This window comes from Liolophura sinensis, chromosome 5, assembly GCF_032854445.1.
Source record: "Liolophura sinensis isolate JHLJ2023 chromosome 5, CUHK_Ljap_v2, whole genome shotgun sequence".
NCBI classification, from domain to species: domain Eukaryota; kingdom Metazoa; phylum Mollusca; class Polyplacophora; order Chitonida; family Chitonidae; genus Liolophura; species Liolophura sinensis.
In genome coordinates, this window is record NC_088299.1 from 11313062 (window position 1) to 11330172 (window position 17111).

Below are 17111 nucleotides of genomic sequence, written 5' to 3' on the forward strand. Positions count from 1 at the left end.
TTTTCACTGAAATATAGATTATACGGCCAAATGAAATCATTCTTTTTACTTCATCACTATTAATACGCTTCTTTCCTTGCTTAGTAAGTGATGCTTTTGCATCTGGGTGATATTTTCCATAATGTTTGCTTATCGGAGCTTTTAAACTGGTCACGTAGAAGTAGATTTCTTTTGATGTGTAGGCCAAATTCATAAAGAAAATATAATTAAAGCTTGAGTAGCTTTTTTCTAAGCCAATGTCAGACTTACAGCCATAAACTCAAAATACTTTTAAAATTTAATGTGCAGCAGAAGTGAACAATATGTCAGTTAACGGAATTGGATATAATCTGGATGAAGTGGTTCTATTATGACACCGCCCACCAGGGTAATACCAGGACAGCTGCTTATCGCCAATCTAGCCGAGGACACTGAAACTGAAAAGAAAGCAAAGGAAACACACAAGTTAATTAAAACTAGAAGACAGTGGGAGTCCACAAATAGCACGTCCATACCATATGAGGTAACTCGTTATATTTCCCAAACTCACTTTATGCAAATAATACTTACTGCTGCTGTTTTCTGTTGCCTCAGGTGAACTTAACTTTATTAAATCAATAAATAAAGCAGATGAAAACTTTATTAAATCAATAAATAAAGCAGATTATGGGTTTTGATGTCCTCGTCTTTTCCCGTACGCTTCACAGGCAAGGGCACGTCATTTAACGATTATAAGAGGTATTTTGCTCAAGCAGAAACAGAAACGCCGTCTTCCCAAAATTCAGTCTTTTTAAATAATTATTTTGGCCAAAGCAATTTAGCGATTTGCGGTCGACATTGATATATTCGTCTTGATAGAATTTGTAAATGTGATTCAGGCTTATTACTTTCAATTCAGTTACACAGCTGTAACTTGAAGTCTTAGCTTTGGGGTGTTTGATTAATTCTCTGGTTACAAGGCACTATAATCACCAAGGATACAAAATATAACCTTGGCCTCAGTTCACTACGCGAAGAATACGACATGACATTAAATCTTATGTTCATTAAGCCTCTGAGGACGTTTCACGGCCTCCCTCAATGTCATGGCTTGTTGAGTGGTTTCATAATATGTACCCACGCCTTAACCTATCAGGTAGCGTGTTCGCTCTGAGCCTCCCACTGAGTACTTAGTGTTTTTCTTTCTAGCTGATATATAAATGAAATACTCCACAGTTGGAGGTAAAACATCATTCCAAGCTGAAAACAAGGCTTCGTTCAATATGGGGCTGTTTTCCATTTCTAGGCAATGTAGAGACTAATAACATTTCTCATCAAGATCTAGAATTGTACACGCACAAGTATGTAAGACAAAGTTCCCATATTGAAGTCCACATATTAAGGGAATCTACTGTAGCCTTTTTATAAATCTAACAGATGCTGAGTTTTGGTGCTTTACTCTTGACAATAAGCGATCTTTTTTAGTGTGTCGAAATGTTCGATTAAAAGTTGAAGCTAACCCTGGAAACTCTTAACACTCTTTTCTGAAAGAAACGAAATGTCTTCAACAAATAACAGACAGCATGGGACTTTACAGAGTCATTCGGAAAAGCACCTTTTAATTTTCCTCACACTTCTTTTTGTCATTACATCTAATGCGAGTAATTCTAACATAAAAAAAAATTATGTTACATAAAAAAATCTGCAATCCGATGATGTGTAGGACACTTTTCTTTATATCCTTTCTTGGTTGTCCAGCAAAGCACCATTGATCACTTTTACTGATAACATCCCCGAATAGAGAGTGTCATTTACACTACCGTTATCCGCGTGCTTTTAGCGTTAAGATCCAAGATAAGGTTAAAATTTCAAAAGCGATCTACTATATTTTTTCTTGTCAGAAACAAGCTCACTACGGAATTCTGCTCGACATGAGTAGCATTTTCTTCCTCAAATATATGGTTATACTGGCACAACCCATCTTGTGCTGGTTACCACGAATCTGGTCAGGAGATGCAGTTCAAAATGTTGCATTAAACTTGTCAGATGGTTTCTACACAGTTGAATGGGTAAATCACGACTACAACTTGGACGTATATCGTTTTAACTGAAACTGGTTCCTTTTTTTCCAACGCTTTAGAAAATCGTCGCCTTTCCCGGATATATCAGCTGTATTTTTTTCGATTTTATAATGGTCAGTTACCGTTTTCTGTAGGTTAATTATGTTTAATTTGGCATCATTTCGTCTCATGTCAAAGATGTACCTTTTTGCTAAAATTGTCAGTAAATTTAAAGGTGAAGAATTGTGTTTCTCGCTCCATCCCATAATAATGACTTTGGGAGTAATTTTAATATCAGTTTTCCACCTTTGTGATGGCCACTTTTCGTATTCTGTCCACAATTTACGTGTTTCCGGACATTCAATGAAAGAGTGTTCTAGAGTGTCCTTACCGAGTCTGCAGTAATTACAAATATCGTCGTGTCTCTGTCCTATTTTAAACAGATAAGATTTTGTTGGCGTTATCCTATGTAAGGTTTTGTATTGAAAATCTCGTAGCTTGGTGTATTGAGTGCATTTATAAACAGATTCGAATACCTTTTCCCAATCCGTTTCTTTATCTAACCTTACAGTATCCTTCCATTTTTCGTGGATTTTGATATTTTGCTGCAACTCATTATTTAATAAATCGTAAAAGCGTTTTGTTCCCCGTTTTTGTTTAGTCAGTAACCGTATGTTCGATGGAAAGGAGGGGCAATATACATCATGCTTCTCATTTATCGTGAGCCACTCGGATGGAACATTTCGAATTAACTTATTATATTCTAAGAAAGTACCTTTCACTTTAAATTTTTGTTTGAAATCTTTAAATGTCAACAAATTTCCTTCTGAATTTTTTAAATCCCTTATAAACCTTACATTATTTTGATACCAGTGGCTAATAAAAAAATATGGTTCTTTAAACCTTGGGTTATACCATAAATGTTCATCAAGAATATACTCAATATTTGTCTGATATTTTTTGTGTGTTATTTCCTGCCATGCCCTTATAGTATCTACCCAGAAAGGGTTGTTTACTCTTTTTAGTATTAGCCGTATATACTTACCCCCTAGTGTGCATAAACTTTTGCATCATTTTGACATATACTTACATTTTGCCATTTATATTTCGCTAATAACAATTTTCTCATCCAAGATATTTTTAAGGATTGCACAAATGGTATTAAGTTTACCATCCGTAATCCACCTTTTGAGTAGTCCTTTATGATAATGGATCTTTGTGTCCTATCTGGACCATAATTCCATATGAATTTATAAAATAATACATTTATTTCTTTCATAGTACTATCTGATGGGTTTGGGAGGGAAAGGGACAAATGAATTAGTTTTGATAGAGCTAGAGATTGTATAACTGTTATTTTTCCTAACAATGATAAGTTCCTAATTTTCCATCTTTGAAGATCAGTTTTCAATTCCTCTATTCTAGCCAAATAATTTATTTTCCATATGTTATTAAATTCCACCGTTGAGAAATTTATGCCCAATATGTTAAGTTTTTCCACCCAATCTAATTTCACTTGCTGACATAGTTTTACATTGGATCCGTACAGAGAACCTATCCATGCTGCCTTTGTTTTTTCTATATTGATTTTTAATCCTGAATATTTGTAAAATATATCTAAACACGATAGTGCCTCTGAGAGAGACTTTCCGGACCCATCTAAGATTAACTGTGTATCATCAGCATATTGGCTTATTTTATGTTCTGTTTCGTTTATATTTATTCCCTTTATAACTGGGTTATTTCGTATCATTGAACCTAAAATTTCAGCACATAACAGAAAAATATACGGAGAAATTGGATCTCCTTGTCTACATCCTCTACTAATATTAAACAGAGGGGATATAATGCCGTTTTGGAGGATACACGTAGAAATATCAGTTTGAAACAATTTTATCCAGGATCTTATATCTTGTCCAAAATTAAAGGTCTCCAGTATTTCTTCTATCAATTCGCAAGAGATAGAGTCGAATGTCTTTTCAAAATCTATTGACAGCAGTAACCCGGGTATTTGTCTCTCCTTTGTTTCAAACATTATGTCGTAAATTAGATGTACATTCTCTGCAATGCATCTTCCGGAAATAAAAACCTCCTGATCTTCATTTATAATGTCATTAAGAACTGTTTTTAGCCGATTTGCAGTGCAAGCACTGTAGGGTTTGTAATTTACATTTAATAAGGTAATGAGTCTCCAGTTTTTTTTAAATATTTCTAGGTTTATTTGGTTTTGGTAAACATGTTGTAATCCCTTGCTTTTGAGATCGTGACAATTCGCCTTTTAAAAAACTATCATTTCCTGCCCTTAAAACAAAATATCCTACATCTTTCCAGAACATCTTATAGAATTCTACAGGGAAACCGTCTATTCCTGGAGTTTTATCATTTTTCATATTTCTCAGTTTGTTAACTGAGTTAACTGTTTCCAAAGTCAATAACCCCTCTAATTTAACTGCATCACCATCTAAGAGTCTATCTAATTTTATGTCCTGAAGACGTCCCCTTAGGTTTTTTTCCTCTCACCGTTTTTGTATACAGATTGGAATAATAATTTATCTGTGCCTCCAGAATATCTGCCGTTTGGTATATTTCTTTCCCATCGTCAAGTGTTAGTTTTAAGATAAGTTTGTTTGTGTAATTCCTTTTTTCCATAGCTAAAAAATATTTTGTCGGTTTTTCTCCTTGTTCGATCTTTCTTGCTTTCGACCTAATAAGCAATCCATCTAAACTACCAGGCAAAAGAAAGGTTTCACCGTATTTTTTGTCATAAAAAAAGTAAAAGCGCGGTTCCGGGTTTGATTCTAAGTAGGACTTAGTGTATGACTGCATCGTTTCCTCTACCAGAACGCATCGTCACGAACGCAGCAATTGGAATTGTGAAATTGCCACCACATGCAAAACGTCCTTTTGAGGCATGGCTCGTGATGCACGTCCGGTAATGTTGCATAAATACTCTTGCTCGAAAGAGCAGACATTCAGTGACCGAAAAAACACCAACAGTATGCCAAGACTTACGCAAACGCAACGAGACCAGGCCATCGGTATGTCCACCATGGGAGTCTCGCAACGTCACATTGCAAGAACGTTCAACTGCAGCCAAATCACCATCAGGAGGTTGTTGATACGCTATCAGCAGACAGGCCAGACCCAAGACAGACCAAGATCGGGAAGACCGAGGGTAACAACTGCGGCTGATGATCGCTACATCAGGCAGATCCACCTCCGAAACCGATTCGTCACGGCGACGTCAACAGCGTCGACGGCACTAGGCCATGTCATCAGCCCCAGAACAACACTGCGTCGTCTTCGTTCAGCTGGTTTACGACCTTACCGCCCCTTCCGTGGGATGGCCTTGACCCTTTTACACCGTCAACGCAGATTGCGATGGGCACGTATTGTACGTCGGTGGCAGCGACGTGACTGGGCAAGAGTGCTGTTTACAGACGAGAGCAGGTTCTGTCTATTCAGGAACGATGGCAGAGTTCGAGTTTTCCGACGAAGAGGCGAGCGTCTCGAGCCAAACTGCGTAAGAGAGGTTTATCCGTTTGGTGGCGGAGGCGTCATGGTTTGGGGAGGGATTTATGACCAAATGAAGACGCAGCTGGTTATTGTGTGAGGTAATCTGACTGGCCAGCGATACGTTGATGAGGTACTGAGACCTGTCGTCGTTCCATTCCTCCAACGACAGCCAAGAGGATCGATCTTGCAACACGACAACGCAAGACCTCACACTGCCCGCATTGTTACAGACTACCTCGAGACCGCAAACGTCATCGTGTTGCCCTGGCCAGCCAACTCACCAGACATGAACCCCATTGAGCATCTCTGGGATCACCTTGACCGCCGTTTGAGACAGCTGGTGCCTCCTCCAACTAACCAACAGGAACTTGAGCAAGCTCTGTTAAACCTATGGAGCCTTATCCCTGTTGACGTCATCCGGCGACTGACGACGTCAATGCTGAGGCGTGTGCTTGCTTGCATTGATGCCCAGGGTGGCCACACTCGCTACTGATGACTGTAGTCCTTCATTTCTGTGGATACTGTGACTTTACATGCACTTGCCAGTTAACTTTTACATTTGTGTAATTTTTTCTTCTTACCCCTTGTCTCTTTCATTGTGTTTTGTGGCCAATTGAATGCCAATATTTTAAAGCATTTTTCAGAGAATATTTCACAATGATTCCTGTTTATAAACCAATCCTCTTAATTCTTATATCTGCCTTTGTTTTTCTTTTATGGGCTCAAGAAGTGGGTGAAAGCTTTCTTTTGCCTGGTAGTATATTTCTTTTTCTCTCAGCTTTTGATATTCTATTTTAAAGTTATTGAGTTCATCTAGCTTCGAATCTGTTACATTGATAAAATTTGTTTGAATTTCCCAATCTATTTCTTCAATTTGCTTTTCCAGTTGTGTTTCTCTTATCCTTTCTTCTTTCCGTTTTCTTGACGAATATTTAATTGTTTCTCCTCTAATTTTCATTAGCAATACTTCTAAAAATAATTGATCACTGATGCAAAGCTGTATTCGAACTTTAGGCATATTTTTTAAATTGTCTCTGCTGTATATTATAGGACTGTATTCATCTAATGTTTCATCAATAATATTTTTGACTAAATCGATATATGCTGAGTCCTTTAACAGTGAACAGTTTAATTTCCAGTATCCATTGCCACATTCACAATTTATGAACTTACATTTCAATGTTATTGCGGGAGTGATCGCTCCTGTATCCTGGAATAATTTCTGCTTCTGTAGATATATTAAAAGTGTCATCAGATACTAAGAAAAAATCTAGTCTAGCTTGTTTCTTGAGGGGGGGGGGGGCGGGGAGGGTTCTTGCGTCTCCATGTATATCGTCTGTCATTTTCATGCATTGTCCTCCAAACATCTATATACTTATTCTCATTTATCAAATTCAAGACTTAAGCTCTTGCCGTAGGGTTATTTAGATGCTGGTAATTGTATGTGTCTTTTTGAGGGTCGATAACTAAATTCCAGTCGCCACAGATTATAACAGACGGGTTTCCAACTTGCTTTATTTTATTATTAATATGATTATAGAAAGAAGGTTTGTCAGTATTTGGTCCGTACAAACTGCAGAGAGTTACAGGTATGTCATGTATATCTAGGTTCATTAGAATATAGTTACCATTTGGGTCAATATCTACGTCTTTGATCTTGTAGTCAAAATTTCGATTGAACAATATAATTACACCTCTTGATTGAGAGCTGTGAGGGCTTACCCAGGCATCGTATTCCCATTCCCTTTTTAAAATGTCGCCATAATTTGAGTCGCTATGGGTGTCCTGTAAACATATAATTGAAAAATTCTTTTTTTTTTGACGTCTGCTAATCCTCGACAGTTCATCGAGGCTATATTCACTGTATCAGTCATAGATTGGTTTGTAATCTGTTAAAGTCGGGAAAAGGGCGAAAAAACTTAGCTTCTGTGTATTACTCAATTTGGCTTTTTTAGTTTTAACAGTATCTCGGCCAATATGGAAAAACTCATAGCCTTTGGTAATTAACATTACCTTTCTTATCAAAACAGACACACGTACACATCTGCTCAACCTCTCTTTCAGAAGGATACACATGCCATTCCAACAACAGTGGAATAAGGCATGTTTAAGTATAGTCTCATCATTTTGGTGGATCTTGTATATGTATATACATTGCTTTAATTGTGTTACATATTGTGGCTGACATGGAATAATTCCTAAATATAGTGTTCTGTTGTGATTTGGGTATAACTTATGAGTATAGAAGATCATACACAAGAATGGAATATAAAGGCAAGGTGGATTCTGGAGAATAAAATACATATTAGGAAAGCTGATAGGTTTTGACAGATCCTATTGTCGATCGCACCCATCATATTTATCACTGATATTATTGTGCAGAATAGTATACTATTTCTTTTTTCGACACATTAAAGTTGTGTATTTCGTTAACTTAAAATGTCCTATTAATTCTAAGAGTTTTTTTACGAGAACAAACTGAGTTATCAGATAAAAAAATATCCTTCACATTGCAGTCATCGTTATCTAGCTGGTAGGGGCTGGTGAGTTGGTTATTGGCCTCCCACTTCTTTGGTCACGTGGTCTTTGAACTCTCGGTGTATGGAATGATAGACTGATGAGAGTGTCTATGCAGTCAGTAGATTTCACTTGTCTTACGTCCTCGTTGAAGTTCTTGGCGAAGATTTTGCCATCTCTTGACCAGACGGATTGTATCATGGGGTGTACAGAAGCTGCTTTTAAAATTGCCTGTTTTTTTTTTTTGCGTTAGGTCTTCCTTAATCACAATGTTTGTTCCTTTCAAGGCTCTTCTGTTTTTTATCACTTTAAGTCGTCGTGATATGAACTTTACTATTACACCCCTTGGTTTTGTGTTTAAGTCAGATCTTTTCGGTCCCAATCTGTGCGCTATACTTATGTCACTGACATAAGTCAGTGACAGCTTTAGTTTAGATGTTAAGATGTCAACGACTTTCTCGGAACATTCGTCAGTTGTTTCTGTGACAGTATCCTCATCTACGCCATAAATCCGTATACTTTGTTTACAAGAGTCTTGTTCCAAATCGTTCTGCCTGTCTTCTAAGTTTCGCATATCTCTGTTTACCCTGGCCAGTTCTTCTTGATCTTGTTCGTGTTGTAAGCTTAATTCATGCATGTCTGCTCGAAGGGCATCATTTTCTTTTTCTAAAGTAAAGATTCTGGCTTCCTGCTGCTCAATTAGGTTTGTCAACTTTGTAACTATTTTTGCTTCAGTATTTTGTAGTTTTTCTTCCAGTGTTTCACTTGTCACCATAGAATCTAGGTTACCAAGCCTGTCCATGATAATCTGTAGCTGATCCATTATTTCAGGATGACGAGTTACCACTTCATTGGTCGGCCGGGGTGTAGGAGAGGACTCATCCATGCTGCTTTGAGAAGACATCGCACGTCTCTTTTTTGACGATTTCCACAGGATGGCATTTGATGTAATAAATCCACTCACTCGGATATTAAAGTACAGACACAACGTTGTGTTCAGTAAGGATCTGACCAAGGAGTGATAGACGTGTTGTTTAGAGACACCTGGCACAGTGGTTGAACACTAAAAAGCCGTGCGCATGCAGGCGGACTTGCCGCTGAGAAACTGGTTTGACCGGGTTATACTGACCCCCGAACTCACGCTTCAGTGTTCATCTACTGGCTATTGCTCGGGCTCTATATGCTATATACTGTAGCTGTTACCATAGTGTAAACATGCCTAGTCCCATAGCTTCACAATACGGATAATAAAGAATCTTCACATCGACCATTTACATTTGCAAAAGGAGATTACTAAATGATCAGGAGACCTAAGTAATAACTTATCTATATGCCCAGTTTGCCATGTCAGATCATATGTAACGTTAAATCATCACAAACCCGGGGTTAATCGGAGCCAAATTTCCCTGTCAACTCCTTGTCGCCATCTTGAAAAACAAATCCAAAAACTGGTTCCTTATGTGGGGTCTGTCACGTTAAGAACGTTTACGCGCCAGTGGCATATTGGGGTATGCCACAATACTTTTGTGTAACGTAGGTTACAAGTCTCACAATTAGTGGTTAACGCAGATTCTAGGCACATTGCCATGAGATTCAGGTCGACCAAAGGCGACAACTGTCCGACTTTTTTCAAAAATAATCAGTCTTCATATAAATACTATATTAAAAATCTGCTGTTTTTAAGGATGCGTCATATCATACCTCATTGTTCATGTCCAAATTCTTGTCACCTTACGTTGGGCAGATGTAAGAGGCCCACCTCACGGAGCGTTCGTAGCGTTATGTGCATGTAACTACGTCCATGGCGACCAGTACTGTAGGTATTATGTCACAATGGTAGCCACATGGACGTAGCACTACGTGAGCTTTGTGAAACGGGGCACAGGATCCTGGTAAATTATCTTCTTATCCTGAGACAAACCGACTTATGGTCAATACAGAATGTTAACTACACACATAATGATTCGTAGCTGTTCACAAATCGACGCAGCACCTCGGAATGGAAGTATACCCAATCTGTTAATTGGCACAAGGCTTCCCTGACTGACGGTTTCTTCCGCCATCCTTGGACGGCTAAAAACTAACGAAGGAAACACTTACGATACTTAAAAAATAATAAATGTTGTCTATCGATCCTGTAGAATCTAATTGGCCGATGGCTTAAAGGTCATGTATTAGTAAATCAACGGTCTATACTTTATATGGTCTTTGCTCAACAATACAACTGAACACCCTTGTTGACAAAACCATTAATACTGTTCTATAGGACCGGCCCGGATAGCACAGTTGGTAGAGCGTCCGCTTCGGGACTGGTAGGTCCAGGATCAATCCTTGATCGAGTCACACCTAAGACTTTAAAAGAGGAAGTTGTAACTTCCTCGCTTGGCGTTCAGCATGAAGGGGATAGTGCAACGACTGGTTGACCCGCATCAGTATAATGGCTCGGGCGGGGAGGCACATTACACGTACATGCACCCTAGTGATTCCTTCGTCGTCATATGACTGAAAAATTGTTGAGTACGACGTTAAACCCCAAGCACTCACTCACTCACTGTTCTATAGAAGGTAGCTCATTGCCAAAATATATTATTGTCCTTTTTCTATACCATTAGAATTCTGAACACATAGCCTACGCCTGCACAATCAGTATAACGGGGAACAATATTGATGTCAATTCTGAATGGATAAGGAATGACAAGTTCTTAGGAATATTAAAGCCAAAATTGGATATTTTTTCTTTCTTACTCGTTTTGAGTGAAAATTGAATGTAATTGTAAAATCATAGTGTCCTACAGCCTCCCCTGTGTTTTTCTGTAGAGCCCAGTAGATATTTGCCATTATTTCCATCGTTGTGAACTGATGATTAAAACATGGTAAATTTTTGGGGTAAAATTCTTGTAATATCGTCTATTACAGACATTTCTGTGCACGCAAAGAACGGATATTCGTCTTAAAGCTTACAGTAATCTACAAACACTCAGCTATTCCAATCGTTGGTCAAGACCCTACTGTCTGGGATTTTTTTTATATTCCGAGGGACTTGCAGAGACATATGTCATCCGTCAGCCTGGGATAAACTGATCCTTCTACCTCGGCCCCAACCCAATTTACCAGGTGTGAAAGATTCTCAAGGACTCACTATGTCAAGAGAGAGCCGGAAAAAAATGCTACTACAGAAAACAAATCAGCAGACAGAAAAAAAACACGTGGGACGGGTACAGATGTCCAGGTCGACTTGTTAAGTAGTTAATGAAATTTATTTCGATTTATGCGTCTGGGCTATGGTGACGTGCAGCCGAATATTTTTTTGGACCATGTGGAACATGAAAATTACGCAGTACATCTTTAATAATGCAAGGTGTTTTTAGATATACGAGTGCGATAGGTCTAGTCTGGCAGGATGTGGGACATCTTGAACAATTAAGTTCATTGTTTTTTATTCATATGCAACACTAGCTATCGTCTGAGTTTATAGGGTAAACGTGTAGATCATTATGGTGGGAGGAAACCGGGCAGAGCCCGGGGGAAACCCACGACTATCTGCAGGTTGCCGGAAGACATTTCTACGTACGGCAGGAGAGGAAGCCAACATGGGCTTGGTGAGAGACTCCTCGGTCATTGCGCCGCGCTGGCGTGCTAACCACCACGGCCACCTAGACTTGACACTGGACACAAATTTCGCCGACTTTAAGTTAAATTCAAAGAGCACTCAGTGAACGTCTACTGGAAGAAAGCGACAGTACCTATAATATACTGATCCCTGAGGTGTGACAATAGAGTTTTTACGGTTAAATCTAAAAGGAAAAACCGCACCACAGTGCTGGCCACATTCGTTTATGTGAAATATTCTTCAATACGATGTAAAATACCAGTCAAATAAGTAAATGGAAAAGGCTGGGTTTTAAAGCGTACTTGTCTATATTTATAATGTAAACAACCTGAGGGCATCATGGCGATATTTCCACTTGATTCAACAACGTTACCGCACGTTTTGAAATTCTTAAACTCAGCAGTAGAGCAACATCTGCGCCTATAGTATATTGCCTTTTTCTAAAGGAGAAGAAAATTTAAATATCAATCAAATACCATTGAAAAGAGTATGCATTTCCTCGCAGGTGCATGCCATAAAAAATCTAGTAGGATCCGAGTTTACACGAAGAGGCAGGCAGTTTTAACGCATCTCATTGGCTGAGAGGCAACACACCCCCAGCATAAATTACAGGGTGTTAAAGATCAAGGACGCGATGGACTCAGCGATTTATGCCAGCTTTGCCGTTTTCAGCCTTTACGTGTATGGCGAGGAAAAATGGCAAAGTGATGCAGCAAGCACCACCAGATAGAAAAAATGTGCTCTTTTCAGCCTATAGTGTCATGTTTTTAAGTTTTCTTCTCCTTTAACTTCCTCTCTCCACGTCCATGTTTGTTTTGTCTAGTCCTTACCTCCCAGGAGACCTCTTATGGCGATGAAATGGCTATAAGTTTACAACTCCCAATACGAAGACAGCCCGACCGTTTCAATTATTATGGACATGATATCGATATGCCAAGGCCAGGGAGTTTCCTTCTTTGGCGAATATTCAGCTAGATTCCCACACTCTAAATTACAGAATCTTTCTTCTACTCACCGAAGTCAATTCATATTTTAGAAGCAATGCATATACATATACTACATGTAAAACTACGGCCCTGTAGAGGCAGACAGCAAAATGGAACAGAATGATTTTTAAGCTCAACGCAACAATAAAATACACTTACGCGTGCTCTAAATGTTTCCTATGTATATTTTCCGTCAATTGTTGGAAATTGTCGGAAATTGATGGAAAAAACATCATCAATGATCTTACTGGGAACACGGAAACAGCCTGTCGCTAACCTCCCCATTCTGACTCCTCCATCTACAGAATTGTTTTGTCAACTCTTACCATTGGCGTCAAGACTGCAGGCTACCTTGGAGCCTTAGAAAAAAAAAAGCTTAGGAGCTGAGAAGCTTTTTTTCCTTTTTTCTGTGTTTGGACACATCTTAAAATAATTATTATGAAATAGAAACCAAAAGATTTCATGTATTGTTAAAGCATTTACAAGTCATGTGTGAGGCAAAATGAGAGAAAAATCGGTTTTCGCCGGTTACGTGTGATCATCTGTATGCTGTCATGACTATCACACTCTAGTCGCTGCTTTGGTTTGAATCTCTATACTATAGTCTTTTACACTGAAAATAATGATCACCCACATTAGCGGTTGTTTCTGGTGTGAATAAAACTTGAGGACTCCTCGTGCAGAACGTGGCTGAAGACAATTATTTTCCTGACGTTATCTGAAACAAGAAATGAAAAAATTATAACTACCTAATCGTCCCAGTCGATGTTAAAAAGCCTTGCAGAATTTTGAAAGCAAATGTCACGAAAAAAAAAAAAAACTTCTACTCTCTCCAGAGATTTAGGATAAGTTCGTTTGTGTAGTGCTATAATGGAGTAAACATCTGAGATTGTTAAATGTTGAATAATGTAAAACTTGTGGCAGCGTGATTTCGAAATAAACGAAAGGTGATTTCTTCATCATGCGCCTGACTATTATGAAGTTGCGCAGAAACCATTAAGGCAGTGATAGACAGCTTTTATGATGCACGTAGGCCTGTTATTCAGCGTTGTGCCGAGTCTTTAAACTGATACTCCAAAATGCCAGAGGGAGTACAAAATGATATGGTTCACTCGGATCACATGTTTCAGCCTTTATGTCTTTTCTCTCTGACTCTCTACTGCACTCTCTACCTCATTACTCCCTACCTCTCTACTGCACACTCTTTACCTCTGTACTGTCTACCTCTTTACTGCACTCTCTACCTCAGTACTCTCATCTGTTTGCCTTTGCCTATGTGTCTTACTGGTAGCACATTTGGTAGAGCGGCCGCTTCGGGAGCGGTAGATCCAGGGTCAATCCTGGGTCGAGTCACACCTAAGACCTTAAAAGAGAAAGGTGATAGTGCAACAAGTGGTGATCTTGCCTTCGGTAAGGCGCCTCAGTGAAGCAGCACTAGATAAAAGGACGGTTGAAATCCGTTCTGCAACAAGAAGGCACATTACATGCATTCTAAGGATTCCTTCGTCGTCATATGACGTTAAACCCCAAGCGCTCACTCACTCTATGTGTCTCTTGCCTCTGCCAACTGTTTAACCCTGTACTCTCTATCTCTGCACACTAGCCATGTGCTCTTTCCCTCTCTGCACTATATCTCTACCCTTTACCCTGTGTTCTCTTTACCTCCGTGTTCTCTCTATCTGTGTAATCTCTGCATTTCCTCTCTCTACCTGTATTTAAGTGCTGTCAGTCTCGGCACTCTGTATGTCTAAATTGTACCTTTTATCTCCGTACTGTCTACCTCTGTAGTATCCACACGCGAGAAGCTCACGGCAACTCCCCCCCCCCCCCCCCACCTTCCCACCCCCACCCGCAGTACGGCAACGTCAAAATGAATATCCGATTAAATCAATCCATTAAGGTTGAATAAAAGACCTTAATGTGACTAGATCGTTCCATCACAATTATATTAGGCCTTAAGCTACAACATTTTTAATTTACACAAACGCAACGCTGGGAAAAAATATCTAAATGTTTAACACCACAGGAGGCAACCGATTTCTTTATCATTGAGCACAAGAACTCGTCTTAAAATGATTATAAAAACGTTTCTCAGCGTGTGAGACTAGCGCCAATTTTTTGCATTGCAATATTTCAAAACATGATCTTATTTTTTATATAAATTGCTAAAGCAATTTCTCTCCTGTGTATTGACCTGGACATATTCGTCGACGCATAATTTTGTTTCTGAGGTTGGCAAAATAGCTAAGGGCATTCGAAGTGGTTTAATATGAAACGTATATATTATTCTGTACGTACATGAAACCAATTAAGGAGATGTTGAAGTTGCTTTACGCAGTTTGTAATTCGATATTTTTATGTTAGGCTTCCTTAACACACCGGCCATTGTTGGGCTGCTTCCAGCTATATTACTCCTCATTCAGGTTCTCATGGACAAAAATAAAAATGGTTGAACAACATCGAGCGACATGTAACCTCATTTCATTTGCCTTAGAGCTAAATGTACTGTAGGTTCACGGAAATATTTGCAAAACAGCTTAGACAATAAATTCCTGGTGATCTTTATCTACCTGAGCTTTCCCAGTCATATTTTTCGTACATTGTCTTCGTAAGAGCCGTCCTCAGAAATCGTGGTAATTTGCAAAGAATGTCCTGAAAGCCTTATTTACGACTTTTTTGTGAGTGATTGTGTAATTTAGTGAATTTACAGTTTTTCTTAAAGTAGGTCTTTCTCATCATTACCGTCATCATATATTGCAAAAGAGGGTGTACAAACATTAATCATCAAAGATAAACTTTTTAAAGAAATATTGCAAAAAAGCGCATGGAAACAGTAATCATCAAAGCTGAAGTTTTTAATCATATGTTGTAGAAAAAGGTATGGAAACGACAATTTTTTTACATGACGGCTAAAATATTTTGCCCCTTTTCGACAGGGCTCCGTTCCACAGACGTATGTAGACTGACGTGCCGAAGCAGTTGAAAGGCTCAGCAATTTACTTGAAAAGAAGTTAATTGCAATGTCCCTCACGGAAGGCTACTCAACCCACATTAGATATCTATGTAATTTGACATCTTGTCTATGATAATCAAAACGAGAGAATAACCGCCGCACGAGGGCTGTAGAGTGACGGCTTGATAAAAGCTAGAGTTCGCGTGAGATTTACGTACCAGACGAGACTAGGAGCATTCTGGACGTGACTGTAGAGTGAAAGTTACCTAGAGCAATATCCGAGTATTAAGGTTTCAAACAGGTCATTTATGCTGTTGGGTCAAGTAAAAATCAATCGTTGGATCAATTTCGGACATGTCTGTCCACTATTGCATCGTTTTAAACGCAAATATTCAAATGTAACGGTGCACTAATTTTGTAGTATCGAGATGTCAATCACGACAAGGAAAGCACTAACCCACCAGTCATTTTAAGGTGTTCAGAGATTGGTCGTCTGGACATAGCAATAAAAGTGCTAACCACCCACCGCCTTGAAAAGCCTCAACACAAACATGTGCTAAATAAATGTAAAGTACACATGTTTGTGTTACAAATTAATAAAACACAAACTTATGTTGAACCAAAATGATTTAATTTTTGCATAGCATATGCAGTTGTGTTCCCACAATAAAAGTTGTGTAAAACATCCTTGAACACATCTTGTGTTCACTTCTTTCAACACAAGACCTTGTGTGATTTCAACACAAGAGAGAGTTGTTCAAATATGACATAAGACGTTTGTGGGAGAAAACACAGTTTGTGTTCGTACAACACAAGTGTTTTTTGTGTGTCATCCAGAGTGGAATTAGTTATGATCTTTTCTGTAACCTGTTTAGTAAATTGCATCTTTTACTTTTTACCGGACATTGAAATCCCTTTATTAACATTCTGTCAAAACTATCTGTGTTTGATTCAACACCATGAAACGCCAATTCAATAAAGTAATCGGTCGGTTTAAGTTGTCCTTCAAGGACGAACCTGAGCCTGCATGCAGATAATATACACAGTATCCGTTTTTAAAAAAAATTCAAGTTTGCTGGAAACCTCATGAACGTACAAACCTCCGATGTATGCAACAACGTAAACTTACCTTTAAAGATTTTGACCTGTTATCATGAAAATATGTGAAACTATCTTTTATATGTTGAGAGTTTTTGGTAGTCGAGCAAAAATTCGCTTCATTTTCAGAAGGTACATTCGGTATATGCTTTTGTGCTTCGATATGATTAATTAAAATGTTTCTGGTCAAGGTTACTGCTCACTGTGATAAGATAAAGGCTGCAAACAGGTATTGCTTGTATACATGCTTCCCACCATTTGATCGTTCTTTGAGTTTCAAAGGCATACGATATTTGCGATGTTCCAGCAAGACAACGTGTACTCACAATGACATCCAATTTCGTGGCTTTCGTTGAGGAAGAAGCAAGTCTTTGATGACTTTAAAGATTCGAAAGCAGCACCTTGTCACAGGT